Here is a 25,781-nt window from a genome sequence, read left to right as displayed (position 1 = left end):
TAAAGAGTTTGAACAATGGCTAGAAATCCAATCAAGTGAACTGAATAGAAGGGTGGGGGAAGAAAGGGCAGGAGCCACTCGAATATTGACATTATTACATCAGGGGAAATCAACCAATCATGGTTTTCTACATCTATTACATTTACATGCAATGAATCTATTGGTTGAAAGGCAATGAGTCAGGAGGAAGTGAAACTAATGGGTGGGGGCCAGGCCCAGTTTGAGTATTCTGTCCTCCAATCCTCCCCATCCTCCTGCCCCTGGGGCCAATATAGGGAGAAACCTGAAATCTGATTAACTAGGGACATCTCCCAATGTCCAGCGGAGAGGAGTGTGTGTGTGTGTGTGTGTGTGTGTGTGTGTGTGTGTGTGTGTGTGTGTGTGTGTGTGTGTGTGTGTGTGTGTGTGTGTGTGTGTGTGTGTGTGTGTGTGTGTGTGTGTGTGTGTGTGTGTGTGTGTGTGTGTGTGTGTGTGTGTGTGTCTGTGTCTGTGTCTGTGTGTGTCTGTGTGTCTGTGTGTCTGTGTGTGATGTCTGTGCGGTGTTTGTGCCGGAAGCTAATTCCTGACTTCAGTGATGGGATCTCGTTTACTCTGACAGCTGTAATTCATACTTTTTATACTTTTGAGAGCTACAGGTTTTCATGATTTGTTACCAGACATTAATCCTAATTTATCCTTTCTGCTTTTATAATGCTGCCTCTGTGATCATCTGATCTTTGTAAGTTCCCACAGATTTCTAATCCTTACTGGACTTCAATTTTGCATCCTTTCCCACCCCGTCTCCCCAAGGACATCCATCTTCAAGATTCATTTAACTCAGTGGAGAAGTTAATATGGCAATTGGCAGTAGGTAATGGGTAGTCATGGGTGGTGGTAGGGGGAGATCCCTGGAAAACCTGGGCCTCCTACCACATTGATTGATTTCTCTGTTGTCTGTTTCCTCCTATGCCCCATTTTAAATTCCACTCTCATCTTTGATTAACCAGCTGCTGACCTCAGAAATGTCTGCTTGTCCAGTACCTCAGTCCATAGGCAATCCCCTCCTTGATAGCACAGGACACCATAACCAATCAGCTTACACTATGCAAATAACACAGGTTGGGGGGAAGGAAGGGTATTGATTAGCTAGATTGCCTTTGAAGACATAAAGCTGAACTGGTCAATGGCCTACAGTCTCTGCTGCTGCTGCTGCTGCTGAACAGAGCTACATCTCAAGAAAGAACTATTTTCTGAGGCTGCCCCTGAAATGTGCTTGACTTCCCAACTCCCTCATTCTCTCACTGTGCAGTCTTTGTTCATTTGAGGGCTCTGGCAGCTTCTGGAGCAAGGCATTTCTTTGGATCCATCATCTAGAAGCACCATCCCTGAAGACTTTAGGTTGAGAATCCCTGACCTTTTGGCCACTCTGCTCTCTGGGCCCCCTGTGTGTATGTATATGTGTGTAGGTCTCTCTGTTAATATGCATAAATATACATGTGGCTTAATATATGTATACATATATGTGTATGTATTAAGTATATGTATGTGATGTGTTCTTTTGTCTTGGTGTGTACATGTCAATCAAGAAGAATTTATTGTGGACCCAGCCCAGTGCTAGGAGAGACAGTTGTTGGACATGCAAGATAAAATGGGTGTACTGCCTTACCCTCAAGAAACTTATATTGTCAAACTGAGGAGAAAAGGCTTGCATACCTGAAACTAGTGAACAATTCCAAGAAAAACTCAACTCCTGGCAGAGTATGATGAGAACCATATATGAGAGGTTTGTCCTGGGAATTCAAAGTAAGGGGAAACCATTATGAGGTACAATTGGTAAGAAAGAGTTTCTAGGAGGAGACAGTTCTTAATCTGCACCTGAAAAGATGGGGATGGTTGGGCTCAGGGGAAGGGAGCCATCTTTCCCAGCTGTGGAGACTTTGGGTAGAGGAGTTGGTAGGGTTTGGGAGGAGGAGTCTATAAAGTTGGATTGATAAGATGGATCCAAGTGGTGGGGGACTTTGACTAGCAGATGTTAGATAGTAATTGTACCTCAAATTTCCTCTTCTGTCAAGTGGGGGGTTCTCCAGACCCTGGGAGGTAATGTCTGCTACTACCCTCCCCCACCTCCTACCCGCACTCCTTGGGAAGGAGGGGGGGAAGCTTCTTGTTGGAGGAACCAGTAAGCTTGCACAGCCAGAGCAATTGTGCATATTTTAGGCTGAGAGTTTGCAGACAATGGATCTCTCTGGGGCCCGGACGGGAAGGAAACTGAAATTCACGACCATTCTGTGAATTCCCTTGCTCTTTGTGTGTTGTGAGCCTTGGAACAATGCTGTTTGCTTTGCATATCCACTGGGGGTGGGGGCTGCTTAGTCTTTCCCAAGCGTGTGCACACGGTGGAAGGAAAGGGGGAGGGGAAGTGAAGGGGGAACGGATAGTGGAGATTAAGAGACACCTGGGGATGAAAAAAGACAGGGTAGACTTGAAGAATCCTAGGATTTTAGAGGGAAAGAGAAATGAGATTATGTCCAACTCAACTTCCCTCATTTTACAGATTAGGAAACTGAGGCAAAAAGTGTTTGGGTGACTTTGCCAACATCACACAGTAGCTCAAAGATCTGGAATATGAACCAAACCTAAATCCGATACCCTTTTGAACCATACCAAGATGGCTCCCTTAAGCCCTACCTGCTCCTGGAAGCCAAGTCTAGAAAGAGAACTGAGGCAGAATGAGAGAGGAGGGGAGCAGAGCAGATCCTTCCTGGGGTATTTGCTCCCAGGGGACTGTCACTAGAAGATAGAAACCATCAGTACCTCTAACTGCCCTCTAAATAGCCCAGAATAAGCACCACAACTCAAACCTCTGAGCATTCAACTTCAATAACTGTGCAGCAAATCTCACCACTCTATCCTTCCCCAACTATCTTGTCCCATTTTTATTGAAATTCCTAAAATCCTCTTGCTGTGGGTCAGCACCAAGCAACCTACTTTGACAAAGATCGAATGGGGTAATGGTGGGGAAACAACTTTGAATAAGCATAGGATGCCCCTCTTTTAAGCCCCCCATCCCAAGCCACTTTTTCTAGTTTATTCTTAACTCCAGACAAAATTAGTGAAGCTACAAGGAGCAAAGGGCTCTTCTAATTTGAAGATCCTGCTTTCCCTATCTAGCCTGCTTGGTCACCCCACCACCCCTTATTCTATCTTCTTTTTCCTAATTTCATGTTTCCCTGTTCCCTCTTCAGTGTTACTCTCCTATATCCCTAAGCCTTCTTGCCTTCTTACCGCTTTCTTCACTCCTCACAAACTTGACTGCAAGGGAAAGAGAAAACTTTTAAAGTTGCAAAACATAACTGACACTTTTGAAAATAAGATAATATCTGTCCCTAGGATTTGGCCAAAATACACATTCTCTTTGTATTTCTTTGCTCAGGCCACTACTCCTTTTGAGACAAAAGTGTAAGATGGAAAGGACCCAGGGCTCAGGAGCTAGATCTGCTTCCTTGCTCTATTAGCACCAGCCAGCATGGCCTTAGGGTGAGTCACTACAATTTTCTGGCTTTAATTTCCTCATCTATAAAATGGGAATAATGATAATCCTGTCTCCCTCAGAGCTTTTATGAGAATCAAATCAAATCCTCTCTCTTTCTCACTCTCCTTCCCTGTATGTGTATACAGGATGTTCCAAAAGTCTTAGTTCAGTGTGTGTGTGTGTGTACATACATATATAGAGTTTAAAGCTTACACACACACATATTATTTATACATACACATAATAATAAAAACTATCATTTATATAGTACTTACTATGGGCCAGGCATTGTGCTAAGTGCCTTACAATTACTATCTCCTTTGAATCTCAACACTGGGAAGTAGGCACTATTATTATCCCCATTATATGGATGAGGAAACTGATTCAAATAGAGGTTAAGTAACTTGACCAGGGTCTGAGGTTGAATTCAAACTCAGGTCTTTCTGACTCCAGGCCTAGTGCTCTATCCACTGGGCCACCTAGCTGGACACCCAGAGTTAAGAAGTTGAAGAAGGGAAATCAGGCAAGGAAATTAAGAGGGCTCCTGTTCTGTGAGCCTGCCCCTGAAGTGGATGCAACTTCGGAACAATTCTCCAGATATTTTCAGTCAGAGCCCTAGAAAGGGCCCTTCCCCGTCTTTCTCCTGTTTCAGATTTGTTTACCTTTGTCTGGATTAAGTTGATTTCCTTTACCCATGGTTGGAGCTCCTTCTCCTCTCCTCATCACCTCTTTCCTCACTTCTCAAATCTATCATGGGAGCTGGTTAGTCACTCTCAGCTGTTCCATCGATGCCCTTCTTGCCCTTTCTTTGGCTGCCTGGACTATCCAGAGTCCTAAAGGGAAAGCCTCCCTCCATCCATGTGAATTCAGCAATTTTTCACCAGATTCTGTAGGTATAATGCAAGTCCGTTCTCAGTTACTTCTCTTACTACCTTCTGCCACTTCAGCCTAGTTCTACAAACTTCCTACCTCACATGTTGTTGGTTTCACTCACCCTTGTCCCCCTGCATTATATCATGTTCACTTTTCTCTCATTAGCCCAGCTCTCAGATTGGCTCCTCATCCTGTACTCCTGCTGCCTCTTTATCTTTAGTGGCGTAGAAAACTTTTATTTAGGTTCCTCCAATGGGCAGCTAGGTGGTGCAGTGGATAGAGCAGGAGTCAGGAGGACCTGAGTTCAAATCTCACCTCAGACACTTGACACTCACTAGCTGTGTGACCTTGGGCAAGTCACTAAACCTCAGTTGCCTCATCCTGGGTCATCTCCAGTCTTCCTGATGAATATCTGGTCATTGGATTCAGACAGCGCTGGAGGAGAAGTGAGGCTGGTGACCTTGCACATCCCTTCCTCACTCAAAACAAAGTCAAGTGCAAGTCAAGTCATTATTTCTCTGATGGCATGGTCTTCTTCAGCAAGGAAGGATGAACACACACATGTACTATTGTCTTCTCCTGGTTCTCTGTCCCTCACCATCCCTACCACCTGTCCTTGTTCCCATCTTTCTGGACAGGAAGGGAAGTCCTGTCTCTGTTCCATTCTCTCTCCCCATACTGAAAAGTTTATCATGTATATAAGAAAAGATATGTGTCAGGAATATATAATAATGGTGATACTGATGACAAGTAATTACCTCTGCTCACATAGCACCTACTATGTGTCAGGCACTCTGCTAAATGTGATCCCCATGACAACACTGGGGGGTAGGTGCTGTTTTTATTTATTTTTACAATTTGCAGTTGAGACAGATGGAGATTAAATAACTTGCCTAGAGTTGCATAGGTAATAAGAGTCTGTAACAGTAAGCACCCCAACATACACTGCTACCACAGGTTCTTAGATCTGCATTCATAAAAGGAAAGCTACTTTCAAGGGGTTAACAATCACTTTAATCAAGTACAGATATCAGAGAAAATCAAAATCAAACTTCAGAGAAAATACAGAGAAATCAAAAGTCAACAGACATGCTTCCAAAATGTCTGACCATTACATACATAAACAGTTACCAGAGAGGGAAGCATCAACTTCTGGGTTTGTTTTAGGGGGGGCTCCTTAGCAGCTTCCCAGAATTTCTCTGGGGAAAGAAATACTTCCAGTCAGTAAGCTCCAAGTAAAACCTCAGAGTATTTATACACTTTTTAGAGCCAGAGGTCATAACCCTCTGACTCAGTGTCTCAATAGAAAAAATAAAAGGTGCTTGGGACCCTCCTACAAAACAGCTTCCCTGATCAAGCTTCTCACAATGGGCAGGTCCATCAATGGGTAGGAAAGATCCTCCCCAATCACATTATTCAATCGGAGGTACTTTCAGTAAAACAAAAACAGCAAAAGATCCTGATTTGATTGCCATTACCAGTCTGAGGCTAGATTTGAACTCAGGTCTTCCTGACTCCACGTCCAGCACTCTGTCTACTGTGCCACCTAGCTGCCATAAAGTAGGAAAGAGGATCAGAGTATTTAGAGTTGGGAGGGACCTTAGAGAGCCCAACCCTCTTATTTTATAGTTAAGGAGACTAGAGACCCTTGAGAGAAGTCATATAGAAGTCAGTTTCAGAGCTTAGATTAAAAAACTCAGGTAAAAAAAATTACTTCAAATTCAAGATTCTTTGCATACAACAAATAAGGATTGGGGAGGCAAGAAAAGATTGGAACAACCCTTGTGCTTGTCTTTCTGGCTGGAATTAGATGGGGGCAGGGGAGGGCAGACCCTGGGCAGGTCTTTGATCCCGTATAGTCTATGTTCCACCCTTGTGCATTATAAAATGCTTTCATGTCAATGGTAGCATTGGTTTTGTGTGTGTATTGGTTCAGCCAGCAGTTGTGTATGAGACTGAAAGGAAAGGGGTGCATTGAGCACTGGGTGGAGCAGCCTTGGATGGGGTTGTCATGGGAACAGCAGCCTTTCTGGAGCCTTGGCTTTGAGCCCGAGTGGGGGAAAGGATATGTGGATACGTAGTTATTGGTATTTCTTTTTGGGGGTGGTGGTGGTGGTGGTGGTAAGGGTGAGTTGTTCTAATTCAAGCTCTGGGGACATAAGCTACGGGATTCAAGATCAAAAACTAACCTAAGAAGGAGAAGCTAATGTGCTTCCAGGCAGAGACAGCTCCTGCCTCCTCTCCCCCTCTCCCTTTGCTATCTCTTCTCACCCTGCCCGCGTGTATGTTGGAGACCTCTAGGCTTTCTTCTTGAATGTAAAGTTGTATGAAGTGATTAGTTGGGGCAGAAGCACCTCCAGATTGGTTCTTCTGGGATTCCCAGGATCCAGGGTTTAAGAACCATTCCTAAAACAGGGAGGTGGGGTGAGGGATTGGAGCATCAGAGCTGGGGGAAGGTGAGGTAACTGTAGCTAGATGTAAGCATCCCAGGGCACTGACTCCATTTCTGCCTTAGAATCCCTTGTGACTCAAGGATGGGGGCAAGGAGGGAGCAGGGAGAAAAGGGCGAGGACAGTAGGTGAGGAGGTGCTGCCTCCACTTTTTGATGGATCAGATGGCCTGGATACTTGGAGGACAGAAGAAGGCATTGCTGGCCACCAGGGGGGGGCAGTGGGCCAGGATTAGCCAGGACGCAATCAACCCATCAATTTCTACATTGTATGTGTGTGAGAGAGACAGAGAGACAGAGAGGGAGACAGAGACAGGGACACAGAGAGAGAGATGACAGAGAAAGACAGAAACAGAGAGACAGAGACATACACGGGGAGAGGGAGAGATACCAGAGACAGACAGACACACACAGACAGACAGACAGACAGACACACACACACACACATACACACAGACACAGAGAGAGAGAGAGAGAGACAGAGATGCCAGAGAGAGGGAGAGACACACACAAAGAGAGAAAGACAGAGAGAGAGAGACAGAGAGAGAAAGGGAGAGAGAGATGCCAGAGACAGAGACACAGGGAGGAGTTTTTCTTCTCCGTGTTTTGTGGTTGAGGGTGGGTGTACTCTATAAGGACAGATTTTGGAGGCAGGATGCCAAAGGAAATGGGGGCAATTCTCCTCCATTTGTAGGGAAGATCCCAACTAAAAAGCATGGGGACTTTTAGGAGCTTCTTTCAGTAGATTACCCTATATCCCAGGGCTAATCCAGCCACCATGGTTCTACTTTCATTACAGCCTACCTGGGGGCAAGGTGTCTGCCTACACCTCTAAACATCCCCCACCCCATAGTACTACCTAGAACCCAATCCAGTTTTGAGCCCTTTCTCCCACAGATACAAACAAAGGGCTTGTGTGGCATTCTCAGAGTCATTGCCCCTGTGGGTGGATGAACCCATATACTGAAACAATAGGCCCAGCCTGTTTCCTCCAATGAGAATATGCTTGGCATATTCTATAACAGGGTGCTTTGTCCCTATCACTTGAACCCCACTTATCCTTTTTCTCTCTTTTCAATCTCAGCCCCCACCCCCACATTCCAGGTCTCCAATAATCTTTCCTCTTTCATATTGCCTTATTCTCCAATCCTTTATGCCCTCTTTCCCTCATCCCTGCATCTGCCTTGATCTCTATCCTTATTCACTTTTTGCCTTGTTCTTCCTGTTTCCCTGTGATTTTTCATACTTCTTGCACTTTATCCCCTCAATCCACCACCCCCTTTCCACCAAAAAAAAAAAAAGCCACTCAGGCTGCAGTGGGGCTGTCAGGTTGGATAGAGCCCTGTGGCTGCACGAGGCTTTGGAGACTGAGATGCCGGGTGCACACAGTGCTGCCTGCCCACTGATTGGCTGAATATACTGTTTCCATGGTGATCCCAGGCAAAGCCCAAGGCCCCCCTCTCTCTGCCCCCCCACAGGTCCTATTCAGCCACTGGAGCAGCGACAGGCAGGTTAATAAAACAAGAGCCGCGTGAGGAACTGGGCTCTGTGCCGAGGTCCCAGCATGGTAGCTGGCCTAAGGGAAGGAGAGAGGGTTAGAGTCTGCTGCCCAGGTCAACCCCTTCCCCCACAAAATTTCACCCTTGGGATTCTGTATAGGCAAACATATCCCTACTAAGCTGAGGGATGTTTGGTGTCAGAACTTAATGCTCAGGGCACAAGTCTCTGTGTTGGTCTCAGAAAGCAGCATCCCTGTCCCCAATGTTTGGCTGAATAAGTCCCAAATCTAGAGTGAGGCCAACAGACCAGAAATTTTACCCAAGAGTTGTAAAAGTGGAAATGGAGGAATGATGATGATGGGGATAGGAGGGAATGGTTAGATATGGATTAGATATGGAGTTTGGGATGAAAATAGAGATTCATTCAATAAATATTTGTTAAGAACTTTCTCTGTATAATGTCCTCTTCTAGGCACTGCGAGAGACATAAAGATGAATGATATGGCCCCCAAGATGAATATGGTGAGGAGATGAAAATGGAGTAGGGAGGCAGATGGAGATAGGTCTAGGAGTAGAAATGGAATTAGCCATAGAGATGGAGGTGGAGGGGAATGGGGGATGAATATGGGAGTAGAGAGAGAAGTAAAGGTGAAGATAGAGTAGGAATAGAGATGATAATGGAGGTGGGGGATGGAGATAGAGTGAGAGATAAAGGCAAGGTAAAAATGAAGATGGTGGAGATGGACATGGGAATGGGATAGTGAAGTGGAGGAGAAATGGAGATGGGATGGAGTATTAAGTATTAAGATGGGGGTTGAAATGAGATGGACTGGTTGTAAAGAGGAAGATGAAGATGGAAAAGAAATGGGAGATGGAAGTGAAAATGAAAAACAGGTAAGATGGAGATGGGGTAGGAAACAGATTAAGAGCTAGTCATAAGAATGCGACCGTGAAGGAAAGCTGATAGGCCTGATGCCACTTTTGCGTTTCTGGAAGGAAGGAGGGGACAGTAATGTTCATTAGGAATGTGAAATAATTTCTTATCTTTCATCTGCCAGAGAGAGGATGCCTTCTTTAGTCCTGTTATAACAGAAGAAGCAATGAAATTCATTTCTATCCACACCAGAGCATTAACCAAGCATGTGGTTTGAGCCCAATTCAAACACAGTTCATGAATGGCTTTCAGCTGGGGAAGTGGTGAGACTCAGGACCTGGGGGTCCTCCCTGAGACAGCTCATGGGAGGAGTTTCTATGGGAAAAGATAACTTGATTTTTATGTGTTTCAGAGATTCCTGAACATCTCCCGTCACTATCTAGTGGCCCATAATCTAGGGGGAACCAGGGTGGGGGTCAGTTTTATTTTCCTAGGGTATTTGCAACCCTAAATCTCATATCTCATTGTTATAGGAGGGACTTTGGGGGGAGCAGGGTGGTGAGATTGTAGGCTAGGAGAACTAATCCATTTAAGGCCTACGATTCTGAACTAGGAACAGATACCTGTTTCTGTCTCTGACTCTCTGTAGCGTGGTGGCTCACTCACCCTCTTTTTTGCCTCGGTTTCTTCATTTGGATGAGATTCCAGATTTGCCACTGATCTGATTCCTGCTGTGGGTTCCAGACAAACATTACAACTTGTTCCCTTTTTCCTCCTTATTGGAAGACTGGGACAAAGTGGGGGGAGGAGCTCCAAGCTGGTGGCCTAAAGTCTCAGGGGAAAGTTATCATAGTGCTTTTTCTCCTCCTCTCCTACCTGGCTTTCCAGCTCCCACTGATTAGTGAGAGTTTTCTCTAACTAGTCTGCCCTAGACCCTTCACACTTCCTTCTCTAGTCTTCTTCATGTCATCCCCACCATACTCTTCTGTCCCCTGCCCGCGTCTCACCACTTTCCCATAACTAGCTCAGAGAATAGTGATCAAATCAACCTAGAAGCAGCATGTCAATCAATTGCTCTATAGCTCCATTCATCATCCCAGTACAAATTACCGTTCCTTAGCCACCCCTCCCTTTTAGTGAATATATATATTCTCTTTCCTTATGCAAGCTCTTTGAAAAATTGCATTTTTTTGTTTCCCCCAATACTTAGCACAGTGCCAGGTATATTGTCAGTGCTTGATGAATGTTTTTTTCATTCATTCATTTATTCATTTATACTACCCCTGTGCTTCACCTTCTTCATCTGTGAAGTATGGTGATTCTTTGTCCTTTTGGTGGGCATGGGAATTACTGAATTGGAAGGAGGAAGCCCCTTTTCAACAAATACCCATTTATGTTTATATATCTGGTCTTTGTTGTTACTCCATCCTCTGGAGGAGATGACACAAGGAACTGGAAGTTCAACTATGTTTGCAGTTGAGAAATGATGAATGACCCTTAGGGACATATAACTTGTTTTAATCAGCTAAAAATGGACCAGATGAATTCAGGTTAAAAAAATGGAGGGTGACATTATCTACCCATCCCCAGCTTTTCTCTTAATCTCTTCATTTTGATGTTGTTCAGTTAAGTTGTGTCCAACTCTTTGTGACCCCACTTGGGGTTTTCTTAGCAAAGATACTGGAGTGGTTTGCCGTTTCCTTCTGCAACTCATTTTACAGATAAGGACGCTGAGGCAAACAGGGTTAAGTGACTTGTCCAGGGTCACACAGCTAGTCAGTGTCTGAGTCTGGATTTGAACTCAGTTTTCCTGACTTCAGGCCTAGTGTTCTTTTCACTGTGCTACCCAGCTGCTCCCTCTCCATTTTATGGTCCTAATATTTAGACCCGAGAAGGACCTTAGAGATTAAAGGTCATTTAATACACTTTCCTAGATTTACAGAGAAGGAATCTGAAGTCCAGAGAAATTAAGTTTGTTTTTTTGGTTCAAGATCATACAGGTAGGAAATGGGAGAGCCAAGAATTGATCACTCAAATCTGATTCTCAATCCCATGCTTTCCCCCAACTACAACATGTTTTTTCTGTTTACTGCTCATTTTCTTTCACCCCATCTCCCCCCATTCCACTCAATCTTGCCCCCTTTCATAGCATCAAATCTGGTCCTCTTGTTCTTCATTCTACTTCATCCCTGCCTGTCCTCCCTCTATCGCTATGCATCGTGTGACACCACCTTCCTTCCTCCCAAGCCTCACGCAGTACTACACTGCTGAAAGGGGCCAAAGACCAGCAGCAGTAGAACAATGGCCATTCAGCCTCTGGGGTTGAGCTGCCTCGTCCCCACCCCCTCTCACACACACAGAGTTAAGGGAAATGCTGCTCTCCCAGAAACCCTGTGATGAGGGCCTGGTTCTGGGGGCTAAGGCCCAAGCATCTCAGAGCCCAGGCCTGGGAGGGCAGAAGCGGCTGCAGCAACCAAGCACTCGATAAACCATTAATTCTTAATAAACGACAGGCTGTGCATTATTTAACAATAATGATACTTTCTGTTCCATTATAGATTAAAACACTGGCCTCTTCTTATTAATCCTGCATTTCAAAAGCTTGTAAATCCAGCTTGGCCAGAGAAGATAAAAGCCAGCTCATCCTCATCCCTCGGACTGACACACTCACTCTGACACTTGCAGCCATTCACTTGGTTGTGTGGGTGCACACATGTGTACGTCTGGGGCATCAGGTCACTCTCTGCCACATATAGCAACACAAACTCATGCATGAGATATCCATAGGCTTGTACTAGATTATTCAGCCTTCCCCTTCCCCTCCTTTCACCTCTTCTTCTCTCCTGTCCTTTCTCGACCCCACCCCACCCCACCCCATTTTCACTCATACCATCCTAATTCTGTCTCCTGCCTCCCTACATCACTAGCCTTCATCCTAACATGAGTACTCAAAGAGACCCACAACTGGGGGTTAGGAACCTGAATTCTACGTCAGCTTCACCTTTCTCATGCCCCTCAATTCTCTAATTCCAGGAGCCCTCGTTTAGGGCTTAGAGATGTGATAGGGTATGAAAAAGAAAAATGAAGTGCCCAGGACAGAACCCTGAAGTACACTCACATAAAGGGAATGGAGGTGATAAGTAAACAGAAGATGAAAAGCAAGAAGGTATATAGCATACTGTGAATCTTGTAATGTACGTCCTAATAGCCAGAAATAAGCTATTTCTCAACATGGAGTCTATCTGAGAGAAAAAGAAACTGCCCTGATGAGAAGCCCCTTTTTAAAACTTACTTGCCCTCTCAGTCTCTGATGTAACCTGCTAACTTTTCTATAATATCTAGTGTTCTCTCTCTCTCTCTCTCTCTTTCACACACACACACACACACACACACACACACACACACACACACACACACACACACACACACACACATTCTCTCTCCTTTTCTCCCTTTCCCTCTCTTCTTCTTTTTTCTCATACATGAAATAGTCTTGTTGTAGTGGGTAAAACTTAATTTAAAGTTCCAACCCTACTTCACACTTCCTAAGTAATCCTGGGAAAGCTACCTAACCTCTCAGTGTCCCCAGGCAACCAGCTCTCTAAATTACAGAGCAGGTCACCTGCTCTGTATTGATAAATCGCCGAACTGATAGATTGGTTGAGAGTATTACCTCACCCTGTACTATGAAATCATAGGTCCAATTCCTCCCTTCCTCCTCCCCCCGTCTTTCTATAACATGCCCACTTTCTCTCTACAATGTTGGAGTCTTCCTTCTACACCCAGACCTACCAATATCTTAAAGCTCAAAGTCAAACTTTAGATTCCAGTCTTTTCCAGCTGTAGAGAGAAAAAAAGGATCAAGTTAGGCAGCAAATGGAGACATTTAGTGCTGCCTGACTTTAGCATCTAGGCATAATGAACATTCTCATCTCTCCAATTTGCTCTCCATTTCCCTGGTTGGAACTTGACCCAGTAGACTGGGCAGAGTGACCCCTGGGGGAGGGTTATGGTTAATAACTCCATGGGAGGTGTTTGGACTTAGATTTCTGGGTAGGAAATTTGTTCTGACCTTGAATTTCTTTCCCCAAACCAGCTCTTTGGCTAGTGAACCATATCTCTAAGCAGGTAGTCAGAGATTTGGGTGACTAGGTTAGTCTTCAGTCAGAATTGACCTCAGCTGTCTGCTTCCCCAGCTCTCCCCAGATTAACCCTTGCCAGATGGATGTAACCAGTGGAGCATTTCTCTAGGAGTTGGGTTTAATCTTGGTGGGAATTTCTCCAGATTGGAGACAACCATTGTTATTCTTGCGCAATAACCTGAGGATCTTTAAATTTGGCTAGAGACGCCAGTTTGGAGCAGTGGAGTGTGTGTGGGTGGGAAGTTAAGAGTGAGAGGTGGGACAGTTAAGCAGCTTTGTTATTTTTTCAAATTCATTGATATGAAATTTAATTTAATCCTACTCAGCCTCTGAGCCTAGCCCTGGCTGAAGTTGAACAGGCTTTTTTTTTTTTTTAAAGAGAAATTTTTATTCACTTTCTGGGTTTTATGTGCTCCTTCAATGAGCAAAGCCTCTCCTGTTGGTGCTTAAGGGAGGATTTCTCTGCGTGGCCCAAAGAGATGCTGTGTAATCTCCCAAAAATATGGTGCTAATATCCATTGGGTTAGGCTTAGTTATTTTTGCTTTTTTGTCATTTTGTTGCTCTGCAGCTCTTTTCCCCGTCTGGAAAGAACAAGGCAGACACTTTATTTCCACAGTCATATTTTTTAATTTGATCAAAGCAAATTTTACTCATTCTCAGTATAAATTATTTAGCTCATTTCTTTTAGGTTAAATGTCTCAATAGGAAGATAGAAAGACTTGCCATCACATTTTCTTCCAGGATTTTAATCAAGTCCTCTATATGCTATGAACTTCCCTCTCTGTTCGTCAATCTTTCTCTGCCTTTCTATTTCCCTTTCCTTCTCTTCCATCTGTTCTTGCCTGTTCTCTGATCCCTCACCCTCTCCCCATCACCTCCCATCCCTTTCTGCTCCTTCTCTATTCCCCTAGTGGCTGTGCTCATCCCCCTGCCCCTCATCACCCTGAGCCCAGTCTCATCAACCTCCAGGCTGTGTATACTATGTGTACCCCTGTCTGCCCCTCTAGATGGAGGATCCTCCTTCAAATTCCCCAGCTCTGCCCTCTAATGGAAAAGATCCATCACTTTCCCCAAATTGCCCCTTTCTGCTAATGTTCTAGATATTTTCTTTAGTGTTTCATTTCTCCTTGAATTCTCCAGTGTGGGAGCTAACACTGCTCTTCTCCAGCCCCCAGCCTGCAGTCCTTAGCACCACTGAAATGAAAAGGCAATTGGGGTAGGGGAGTGGGGGACTGAGGGTGGTGACAAACCAGGAGAAAAGTTGGAAGGAAAAGAGGGAAGGGAATCTAGTGAGGGATTTAGGGAGTCTGAGAGGTGTGTGTGAAGCATGTTAGGAGAATCCAGAAAAGGGTAAGGAGGAAGATGGAGGTGAAGGAAATCAGAAGAAGGGTAGGGGAAAAGGAAATGGGATGAGGATGGGAGAACTGGGATCCATCAGAGCATACTAGCAGCTCAGTGGCACAGTGGATAGAGCACTGAAATCAGGAAGACCTGAATTCAAGTCTTGTCTCAGACACTTAGTAACTGTATTTGACCTCAGGGAAGTCACTTAACCTCTGCCTGCCTCAGTTTCATTATCTATAAAGTGGGGATAAGAACAGCATTTACCTCTCAGGGTTGGTTGTCATGAGAATCAAATCAGATAATATTAGTAAAGTGTTTTGCAGACCTTTAAGTACTATATAAATGCTAGGTATTATTATTACCACCCACTCTGAATGCAATCAGAGGTCCCTGTAGCAGTGGAGCAGTTCAGGTGTCTTAGAGGAGCATCCCACCTTTCCCAGCAGCGCCCCCCCCCCCCCAGTCTCTCATGTCCTTAAGGAACCAATGAAGCAGGCTCATTATCAGAGTAACACTCTCCCTTCCATCGAATTACATTGTTTCAGCCAAGAACAAGTCCCCAGTGGGAATTCCTTCTCCTCTTACTTTTTAAACATACAGTAATTAACAAACTAATGCTATTAACTGTGACAACTAGAAAATTAAAATAAAAACACTGCAGAGTCCACCAAGCAGCCAGTCAATGGGCAGTAGGGGCTCGGTTCAGTCTGGATGGCAGTGCAGAATTTGCTGGAAGGGATCTCATGGAGTCCCACACCTTCATTTTATAGATGAGAAAACTGAGGTAAAGAGAGGTTAAGTAATTTGCCAAGATCATACATCTAGTAGGGGACCAAGGTAGGATCTAAACTCACATTTTTCTGATTCCAAGTCCAGCATGTTGCTCCCGTCTAGCTACCTGATATGACCATTCTAGAAAAAAGGTTTTTACCTAGCACTCATAGACTCCTAAGGGGTCAGTGAACTTAGATGGAAAAAATAGATTACCTCTTTATTTTCACTAAATTTATTTAGCATTTCCTTTCAATCATGAATTTGAAAAAAGCACATTTTTCTGGAAAGTGGTTTATAAGATCTATTGGATTACCATGGGAGTCCATCCCTCCTCTCCCTCTCCCCCCAAATGTTAAGAAGCCTTACTCCAGAAAGAGGAGAAATCTAGCTCTGTGTGGAGAGAGTTGTAAGGGCAGGTGACAGTCCATTGTGGACACGGGACTCCCTTTTCTCACCCAGGTGGCCCTGACTAGGTGGAGGGACCTGTCCTGGGAGAAGAAGCATAGCAACAGCCTCCACTGGAACTTATGAGTCATGAACAGGAAGGATACAATAACTCAGGGAACAGCTGGCTAGAACTTCCTGTTAAGGATCAAGATCCCAGCCATTCTTCCAAGGCCAGGAGGTTTGGAATCTTTGATTAAAATATTATATAATAGAGACAGCTGGTGAAGGCCTTATGATACTGGGAATGACCCCATGGCCTGGTCAGGCTGAAACAGTTTCCCTGCAGCACAACAGAGTTCTGACACGTGGCTTCTGGACTCAGGCTCAGTTCCAGGTACTAAGACCCTTGGGCCAGAGGTTCCCCACCCCTGCCCTTGGATCTCAACCAGAACAGGTTTCCCAGAGGTTGCTCTGAGGATCAGGGACAGGCTTGAGTGAAAAACTGTCTCTGAGACTTCCAGAGCTGAGTAATTGCCCTTGATTCTCACATTTCCAGATGGGACCTTTAAGAAACCATTTACTCCAACTCCTTTATTTTACTAACTAGAAAACAGATCATACAGGGAATAAGTAAAAAAGTAGAAATTTGAACTCAGGACCTCTCATCCAAGAGTCAGTGCTCTTTCCATTGTACCAAACTGCCTTCTCGCAAGGTGAAACATGTTTTAGCAAAAGTCTATTGGACTTGGAGCAAGGAAGTCTGGTCCTAGAGCTATGGCTATGGGCAAGTCACTTAACCATTTTATGCCTCAGTTTTCTCATCTGCAAAATGGGAATAACATTTCCTTCTCTACCTTCATTATAGAATTGTTGTGAGGATGATGCTTTTTAAATTGTAAAATGATTTCAAACACACACACACACACACACACACACACACACACTGTTGCTATTGTTATAGGATAAGTTAATGTCCTTTGTCTCCAGCAGTAACACAAAATGGAAGACCTGGCTGGTTTGCTCCAAGGGCTCTATTTATGGTCATCTTTCCATCCTTGGTCCCATGATCGCCTCTTAATTCATCCTGTCCTATGCAGACAGTGACCTCTCTATAGCTGCTATGCATCACACTCCCTCAGAGTAGCCATAAAATTCTATTACTTAACCTTAGAAAGTACTTTTATGTAATCCAACCCTTTGATGCTACAGATGAGGAAAACAGATCGACAGGGAGTAAGTACAAGGCCAAGAGATGTACAATGACTTGCCCAAGGTGACACAAGTAGAGTTAGGATTTCAACCTAGGTATTCTCACTCTAAATTCTTTACTGTTTCCATAACATCACACTGTCATCCTTGTATTTTCTCCATCTCCTGTGAAGTAGTTGCTTATTTCCTGGATATGTGCCTTTTTCTCAGTTTCCATCTCAACAGTTACTCTCTAGGCTTGGGAAGAGGGGGATGGGCAAGGAGGTTCCTCTGAGTTGTAGTTGGGGAATCACCCCAGGTAGAACCAGGGCTTCCCATGTAACCTGGAGCAAATTACTTTCCCTCTCTGGACCTCAGTTTCCTCATCTGCAAAATTGGTTGGATTAGATCACAGCTTCTTAAACTTTTTTCACTTAAGACCCCTTCAGCACTTCTTAAACTGTGGGTCACAACCCTCATTAGATGTTCTCTACGGCCCCTTCTAGCCCTGGCATATCAAGTCTCTGATCTTCCTATTGGGCACAGGGATGAAGTCCAGGGGGCATTCAGCCCAGCTGAGATCAGTCTTGAAACATCATTAGCAGTGAAACTCAACCCTTGTCAAAATCAACCAGCCCGTCAGCTGCACTTTTGATGCATTGCCCTTGATTTTCATTGTGTATGTGTAAACATACTTATTAATTCCCCAAATTCAATAACCTGTGATGGATTTCCCATCATTACTCCTGAGTGAGTGACAATCTGTGCAGACAGGCTCCTTGCTTCTTGCTTACTTCAGAGAATTCCAAAAATAATAATACTTTGCACTCTAAGTTGATTTAAACTTGTCCTAAAGTCATTTTAATTGGTGAGGCATCAGAGGCAATTTGTATGACAGTCTGAGAGCTGCTTTGCATACCTTTCAGCTGGGGCCTGGATGGGCCTCCTAGTCCCTGCCTTCCCTCTCCCATGCTGCACTTTTCACTCCCACTGATTAGTCAGGTGACCAAGTTCCTGGGTCTATTTCCGTGTTTCTTGCTCAGGTTCCTACCGCTGGTTCCCAAGGATAACAAGATTCATTTTCTCAATGGCTCTGACAGATAGGATTGTTACTGTTATTACTTTCATATAGCACCTTCCCTCCAAGGAGCTGAAGGCACTTTACAAATGTGAAAACTATCTAATAATCTTCCCAGCAACCTTGGGAAGGGGATAAGCTGCGGTCACAAACACTCTAGCACAATCAAAGCACCCCCAAGCCCCTCGGGTGGGGGAAGGAAGCATCATGGCTGGCTGTCCACATGGGAGGCATGGATGGGCACATACAGGGTACCCTGCTTTCTCTTTCCTCCCTTTGTTTATGGGTACCAGTGAAATAGGGTGGGGAAAAGGAGAGGCAAAGGTCCCACTGGAAGCATCTCTTAGTATCAACACAAAAGATTCCAAAAGATAGGACCTATCTTAACTATTTTAAAGGGAAGTGTGATATTGTAATGTTATTGCAAGGTTAATGGTGGGTGGGGGGAAGAGTTAAAGATCTTTCCTGCTCATTATACCTTTGTTAATTTCTATTGAGTCCTGCCCTTGGATTCTGAAAAGTGTATAAATGCTCTGAGGTTTTACTTTGGGGCTTACTCATTGGAAGTGTTTATTTGGCCAAACAAGACTCTGGGTAGCCGCCAAGGAGCTCCCCGGCTTTGAAAATCCAGATGTTGGTGCTTCTGTTTCTGGTAACTATGTATGTATGGTCAGATAGTTGGATCTGTCTGTTGATCTGTGATGGATGTGTTGCTTACAGTCAGACAGCTGGAAGCCCTCTCTGTTGGTCTTTATTTCCTCTCTATTTTCTCTGAAGTTTAGGTTGCTGACTTTTTCCCCTGAACTAAGTGAATGATATTTGTGCTTGATTGAAGTAATTGTTGACCCCTCAAAAGTTCTTTTCCTTTAAGAAAAGCAGATCTAAGAACCTGTACAGCAGGCCCTCCTATGTATGCCAGGGTTCTTGCTGTTACAGATATCATGGAAATAGCATTGACTTGGAAGTTGTAAGCCTTGGGTTTGAGTCTTGGCCCTGCCAGTTATTAGTCACCTGACTTTCATTCCTTTTATTGTGGCCTTTATTTTCCTCATCTCAGGTTCATAGATTTAGACATGGGAGTCTCCTTAGAGCCATCCTTGCCTCTACTTTTTTTTTTTTTTACAGATGAGGAAACTGGGGCCCAAAGAGGTCATAGAATTATAGATTTAGAGCTAAAAAAGATCTTCAAGTTTATCTCATCTAACCTTCTCATTTTACAGATGAAGAAACTGAGGCCTAGAATGGTCTTCCCTGGGTTATTCAGGAAATAAATGGCCATGCTGGGATTCTAACTCAGGTCTTTTTATCTTCAGAATGGCACTCCATCTTCTTTCCACTTCATCTCAATCAAGCTAACTGATTTCTCAAGTCCTTCATATAGCTCTAAAATTCAGTGAATCTTTAATAATCATCCAATGAAGTGTTATTCATAAAAGAGAAATACAAAATACAATACCTCCCTCCCCCCTTAAAAATTCACTAGGCCAGGTTGCAAACATTTAGTACTTGGCAGTGTGAGTTTTGGGACTAAAATCAGAAAAGTCAAAATTACAAACTCAAAGACCAATTATTTTTAACATAAAAGATGACGGGAAGCCTTCTCTCAAATTTATTCTCACAAGAGGTGACCAAGAAAATTTTGTTTTTATTAGGTACACATAAATCCCCACAGCTAAGACCATTTAACCTTCATCTGCCAGCTCAATCCTGCCCCAGGTTCTGGAATGAATCCTGACTCTAAGAGCAAGAGATATAAGCACATCTAGATCCAGAGTCAGGGACTTAGCACTATTATCCTCACTACTGGCCCTGCTCTGACTTGTCCCCCAATTCTAGTTAAGGGTCCTCTGTTCTCTTTCATGTAAGCAAACTCTAACTTTATATTCCATTCTTGGTCACCAAGCCAGGCCACTATCTTGTTCTGTTTCTGAACTGGTACCTTAGATTTCTGCCTGCCACTCTGGATCCTCTCGACCTGGCATCCTGCATTACCCCTTTCAGTTCTTCTGAGGTTCCCCTGAGTGCTGCCATTACGTTCCAGTCCCAATGTCTGGGTTCCTATTATCTGCTGCCACACATGCACAGATATTAGCAGTGGTGCTATCTACTGAGTCCAGGTTAAGACAATATGGAGGGAATGGTACTGTCAAAGGACCAAAAAAATTAGAAATCTTAAAGATATTTTGACTCATTCTTTTTTAAAACCATGTTTTACAGATGCTTTTTGTTACAACAAAGAAAAATAGTTAGGAAGAAACAGCCTGTGAAGTGGTTGAGCATGCAATGATCTGAACCTGTTCTCTCCTCTCCATTGAAAGGAGGGAAGTATGTTTCATCACTGGTTTTCTGAGACCAAGGTTAGTCATTCAATTTAATTTGTTTCCTCACGTATTTTACTGTTATTTCCTTTTATATCACTGTAATCATTACCTATATTTTCCCCCTGTTTTGGCTTTCTTCATTTTACATCTAAGAATCTAAGAGTTTCTAAGAATCTTCTTATGTTTCTCCAAATTCCTCTTATATGTTTCATCATTTCTTTGAATGCAATAGTAATCCATCATATTCGTGTATTATGAAGGAATTGCTAGCACCCATTTTGTTTCCTTTTTGTTTTTTTACTCCAAAAAAAAAATTGCTGCTATGAATATTTAAGTCTATAAGAAACTTTATTTTTCTGTCATTGACCTCCTTGAGAGACACCAGTCCTATGGAATTATTAGGATTTTAAGTCATTCTTTTCTTGCAAGGAAGAGGAAATAGATGTTTGCCTTATCTGGGGCCATCCTCCTAGGGGAATGGGTTTGTGATGGTTTCCAGAAAGGAGCCTTTCCTGTTGGCTTGTGACATGACTCCACTTCCTTTGTCCCTCCTCCCTGAATTCCAACCCTTCCTTCAGCACGGGGGGAGGTAAGGACACAGTCAAGGGTTAGATGACAGGAGAGGCATGTGTTGGGAGGAAGGAGCAGGAAAAGCTCAGTGTGTTTACTACCAGGAAGTCTTTGTTCTCTCTTCTTCACTGGTCAGTGTGTTTTTCCTTCTTTAGTGTTTTGACTGCTTGAGTAATTCTGCTCTCCTGCCAACCTTATCATTCTTCTGTAGCTTCCACTGATGCTATAGCTGTTCCTTCCTCTTTCTTTTTTTTAAATTAAATTTTATTTTCACAAAGATTCTCCTACCTCTTCTCTTCCCTCCAACTGAGAAAGCAAGAAAAACAAAATCCCTGTTACAAACGTGTAGAGTTATGCAAAACAAATTCCTGAATTGGACACAATTGAAAAAGAATGACAATCTTTACTTTAACTCCATCAGCTCCCCATCAGGAGGTGGGCAGCGTGTTTCATCATGAATCCTCTGGAATTAAGGTTCGTTCCTGTGTGCATCAGAGTTCCCAAGTCTATCAAAGTTGTCTGTCTTTACAATATTGCTGTAACTGTATAAACTGTGCTTCTGATTCTGCTCATTTCACCCTGCATCAGTTCATAGAAGTCTTCCTAGGTTTCTCTGAAATTATCTTCTGCATCATTTCGTACAGTGTGATAATATTCCATCCTATTCATATTCCCTAACTTGTTCAGCCATTCCCCAATGGATAAGTGACCCTTCAGTTTACAATTTTATGTCATCATGAAAAGAGCTGCTATATGTATTTTCGTATGTATGAGTTCTTTGATCTCTTTGGGGCTGTATTGCTATATCAGAGGGTATATTACAGCCTTTTTAAAAAAAATAGTACTTTACTCTTCCCTCCAATTGCATGTAAAGACAATTTTTAACATTCATTGAAAAAAATTTTTGAGTCCCAAATTTTTTCCCTCCCTCTCTCATCTCCCCATTTCCCTAAGATGGTAAATAATTTGATATAGATTATATATGTGCAATCATGTAAAACATATTTCCTTATTAGTCATATTGTGAAACAGACCAAAAGTAAAACACACACACACATACACACAAAGTGAAAAATAGTATGCTTTAATTTGCATTCAGACTTCATAAATTCTTTTTCTAGATATGAATAGCATTTTTCATCATTTTTTTTTGGAATTGTCTTAGATCATTGTATTGCCTTGGAACTCTAAGTAATTTACGACTGATCATCCTACAACATTGTTGTTGCTGTGCACAATGTTCTCCTGGTTCTGCTCATTTCAATTTGCATCAATACATGTCAGTCTTTCCGGATTTTTCTGAAATCAGCCTGCTCATCATTTCTTATAGCACAATAGTATTCCATTACGATCATATACTACAGTTTGTCTAACCATTTCCCAGTTGATAGGCATCTCCTCAGTTTCCAGTTCTTTGCCATCACAAAACAGCTACGCGCAGTCTTTTTGAGGATAGCTTCAGACTGCTTTCCAGAATGACTGGACCAGTTCATCCCCAAGGCTGCATTAGTGTACCTTCTTCTTTGGGTCAGGGTGTTTCCTAGCCCATCCCTTTCTGAAGGCCTCTTTTTGACTTACTCTGAGTCCCAAACGCTGCTGCTATTACCAGTAAAAGAACTGGGCTCCTTGGTGACTCACCCCTGACTCACCAATATTCTAGTTGTATATAGACCTAGTGGAAGCTTCTAATGCAGTCATTAAAAGAAGAAGATGCCCTGAAAATCAATTCTGGAGAGAGTAAAAGGAAGGTTGGATCTGGGACAGGAGAAAGAAGAAAAGTGTGGAAGAGATGGAGTAGGGAGGGAGGGTAGCCTTTTTCTAGATCACAGAGAGGACATAAAAATGGGAAACTCATTTGAAAAGCAAAGATCAAAGTAACAGACCAAGATAACCAATTTAGACCATGGCCATAGCAATGTAAAAGAGAACAAAATACTGAAAAGATTTTAGATTTCTCATGAATGCAGTAATCAATTATTACTCCAGAGGACTGATGGTGAAGCATGCCTCTCTCTTCTCTCTCTCTCTCTCTCTCTCTCTCTCTCTCTCTCTCTCTCTCTCTCTCTCTCTCTCTCTCCCTCTCTCTCTTCTCTCTCTCAGCAGAGAGGTGGGGGACAACAGATGCAGAATGAGGTATACATTGTTAAATATGGTCAATGTGTGGGCTTGTTTTGCTTGACAGTACTTTGTCACAAGGGAGGATTCTCTGTATCACTGAGGATTTCATGTTTTAGGAGAGGAAGGGAGAGGGAAAAGGAAAGGGGAAAGGAAAGGAGGCAGTAAAACCCAGGTCAACTGAGCAACTTTTGGCCATCCAAACATTAAATCCACTATACTCTGAAACTGGGACTCCAAGGGGTCCCGCCAAGGGCTCCCGGACTCCCCTGGCTTCAGAGTGATTATCAATAGTAACTGTTGCTGTTTCCCACCCAGACTGATGTCTTTCTTTTTCTTGACCTCATTAAAGGGGCCAGCCCTGGCTACTTCTTAAACAGGCCTGTTCAACGAATGGGCATTACCTCACCTAAGTGAGTACCTGCAAAGACCTTGGCCTAAAGGGCCCAAGGTCTCCCAGTGCTTCCTGGGTCATCTTCAGTCGTTCTGATGAATATCTGGTCACTGGATTCAGATGACTTTTCAGGAGAAGTGAGGCTGGTGACCTGCACAGCCCTCCCTCACTCAAAACAAAGTCAAGTGTAAGTCATGTCATTATTTCTCTGATAGCATGGTCTTCTTTGGCAACAAAGGATGAACACAATCACTGAGGAGTGACAATGATGGAAAAAATAATGTTCATTTAAAAAATCATGCATGGATATTTATGTTTTTATTTTATAATGAAGTCTTTATTTCTTTTAAGAAGTGAAAGGTATGCTCACATGATAGAAAGAGATGGCGCCAATGAATCAGGCTACAAATTTTACCTGCCTCCCCTCTGAGCCCCAGGTAGTTATCCGTAACCCTGTGGGTTGAAATGATCATTGCTGATGGGGATGGGGAGGGAGGACAACATGAGGCAGTAGAGGTGGGACACTCTTCAAATGAAACCTGATCCTGTTTATGGCATGTAGGAATGAGCTTGATATCCACGTCCAGAACTCTAAGCCCCCGTTCGACAGAATCATTCATCTCAGCCTAAAAGGTTCCCTCCCCCTCCCTTACCTTGGACACACACACACACACACACACACACACATATGTAATTTTGGAGGTCATTTTTCACTTATCTTATTAGATTGAATTTGTATACTTATAACATGAGAAAACAAATGAATGATAACTAGCATGTGTATAGCACATTAAGACTTGCAAAATGAGATTTGTAGGTATCTCATTTAATCCTCACAACAATCCTGTGAGTTAAGTACTATTATTACTCTCCCCCCCCCCATTTTACAGAAGGGAAAACTGAGGCAGGCAGAGATTAAGTGACTTGACCAGGATCACATAGCTAATAAGTGTCTGAGGCAGGATTCATACTCAGATCTTTCTAATTCCAAGTCCAGAACTCTATTCACTATACCACCTAGCAATTCATTAGCTGTTAGTTATTGGACATTCTTACCCTCATATGATAGACGAGAAAATAAGTGAATGACGTGCTAAAGTCACAAAACTAGAGCCAGGACCAGAACCCAAATTTCCTGATTCCAAGCCCAGGATTCTTTCTCCTCCCTAAGGACCAGGAAGTGGTTCCCCAGGCAAGTATGTGTTTGTGAAGGAGGAAGAGGAAGAGGAGGAGGAGAAAGAGGAGGAAGATGAGAAGAAGAAAAGAGGAGAAAAAGGAGAAGGAGAAGGAGAAAAAGAAGAGAAAGTAAAAGAAAGATGCATATTAGAGAAAAACTTTGTGATACCTTGTGAAAAGATGGTGGCGGCATCAATATCTCCCTCAAGGTGTATGTAACCTGGGACACATTTAAGTATAATAAGGGTGATCAGAAGAAGGGGAAGGAAACAAGTATTTATTAAGTACTTTCTATGTTAGACACTGTGTTAAGCTCTTTACAAGTATTTGTATCTCATTTGATCAGGAAAATGCTTTATCAGTTTGGTAGTTTCCCCAATTCAGGGGGGAAGCTATATCAGAAGTAGGTACCTCCCGTGGAAGTAGATATTTACCATTAATCCTTGCTGAGAAACATGCCCTAGCCCCTTGCTGGGATGCCCCCTTTTCTGACAAAGTTCTATACCCTGTAATGATTACTTTTGATTATTCCCTGCCCAAATTATAGGGTAGGGGATTTTGTTAGAAGAGGGCATGCTCTATGATGTCATGAGGATCAGAAGACCCATGAAATTGCTTAGAAGTTTTCTTGATCACCCTTGCATAAGTTTGAGACCCGGGATCCTGTGGTGAATAGTCAGGAGCGATGGTTTAGCCTACAAGTATGTCATTGGTGAGACTTCTCTGTTACCTGAGGGCCTGTGCTACTATTTCCAGAATCTGGGTAGGAGCCCAAGATATTCACACTTCCTCTGATCATCTCCCTAAGCTCACACACAGTTCGTATCCGCCTAAAATGTTCAAGGCACTGTTTTAGGTACTGGAGATAAAAAGACAAGATAAAAAGCAGTCCCTGACCTCAAGGAGGATATCATGTAAAGAAATAAATATATACATGATACTGTGAGTAGAGAGAGAGTAATGGCAATGAGGGGGATCGGGGAGGCCTTTTGAGAGGATGTGGCTCATGAACTGGGTGCTGAAGGAAGCTAAAGACTCTCAGAGGCATTGGTGAGAAGGTAGTACATTCCAGGCAGGGGGACAGC

At 43.4% G+C, this 25,781-nt stretch overlaps 1 long non-coding RNA gene across 3 annotated transcripts; it reads left to right on the top strand.

Annotated features, from left to right (window-relative positions):
- The first annotated feature begins 214 nt into the window (after positions 1–214).
- LOC140525939 (uncharacterized) lies at positions 215–24,944 on the top strand. 3 transcript variants are annotated; one of them, XR_011974162.1, is made up of 6 exons: positions 215–600; positions 733–846; positions 8,805–8,854; positions 15,927–16,092; positions 20,338–20,477; positions 24,692–24,944. It is a non-coding gene; the product is annotated as an uncharacterized lncRNA (long non-coding RNA). The 3 variants fall into 3 exon arrangements; XR_011974161.1 differs by having other exon boundaries at positions 724–846; XR_011974164.1 differs by lacking the exon at positions 15,927–16,092 and having other exon boundaries at positions 724–846.
- The last annotated feature ends 837 nt before the right edge of the window (positions 24,945–25,781 follow it).

The sequence above is a fragment of the Notamacropus eugenii genome, chromosome 1, assembly GCF_028372415.1.
Source record: "Notamacropus eugenii isolate mMacEug1 chromosome 1, mMacEug1.pri_v2, whole genome shotgun sequence".
Lineage (NCBI taxonomy): Eukaryota > Metazoa > Chordata > Mammalia > Diprotodontia > Macropodidae > Notamacropus > Notamacropus eugenii.
Note: the sequence above shows the minus strand (reverse complement) of the source record. Positions and strands in the feature narration are given on the sequence as shown.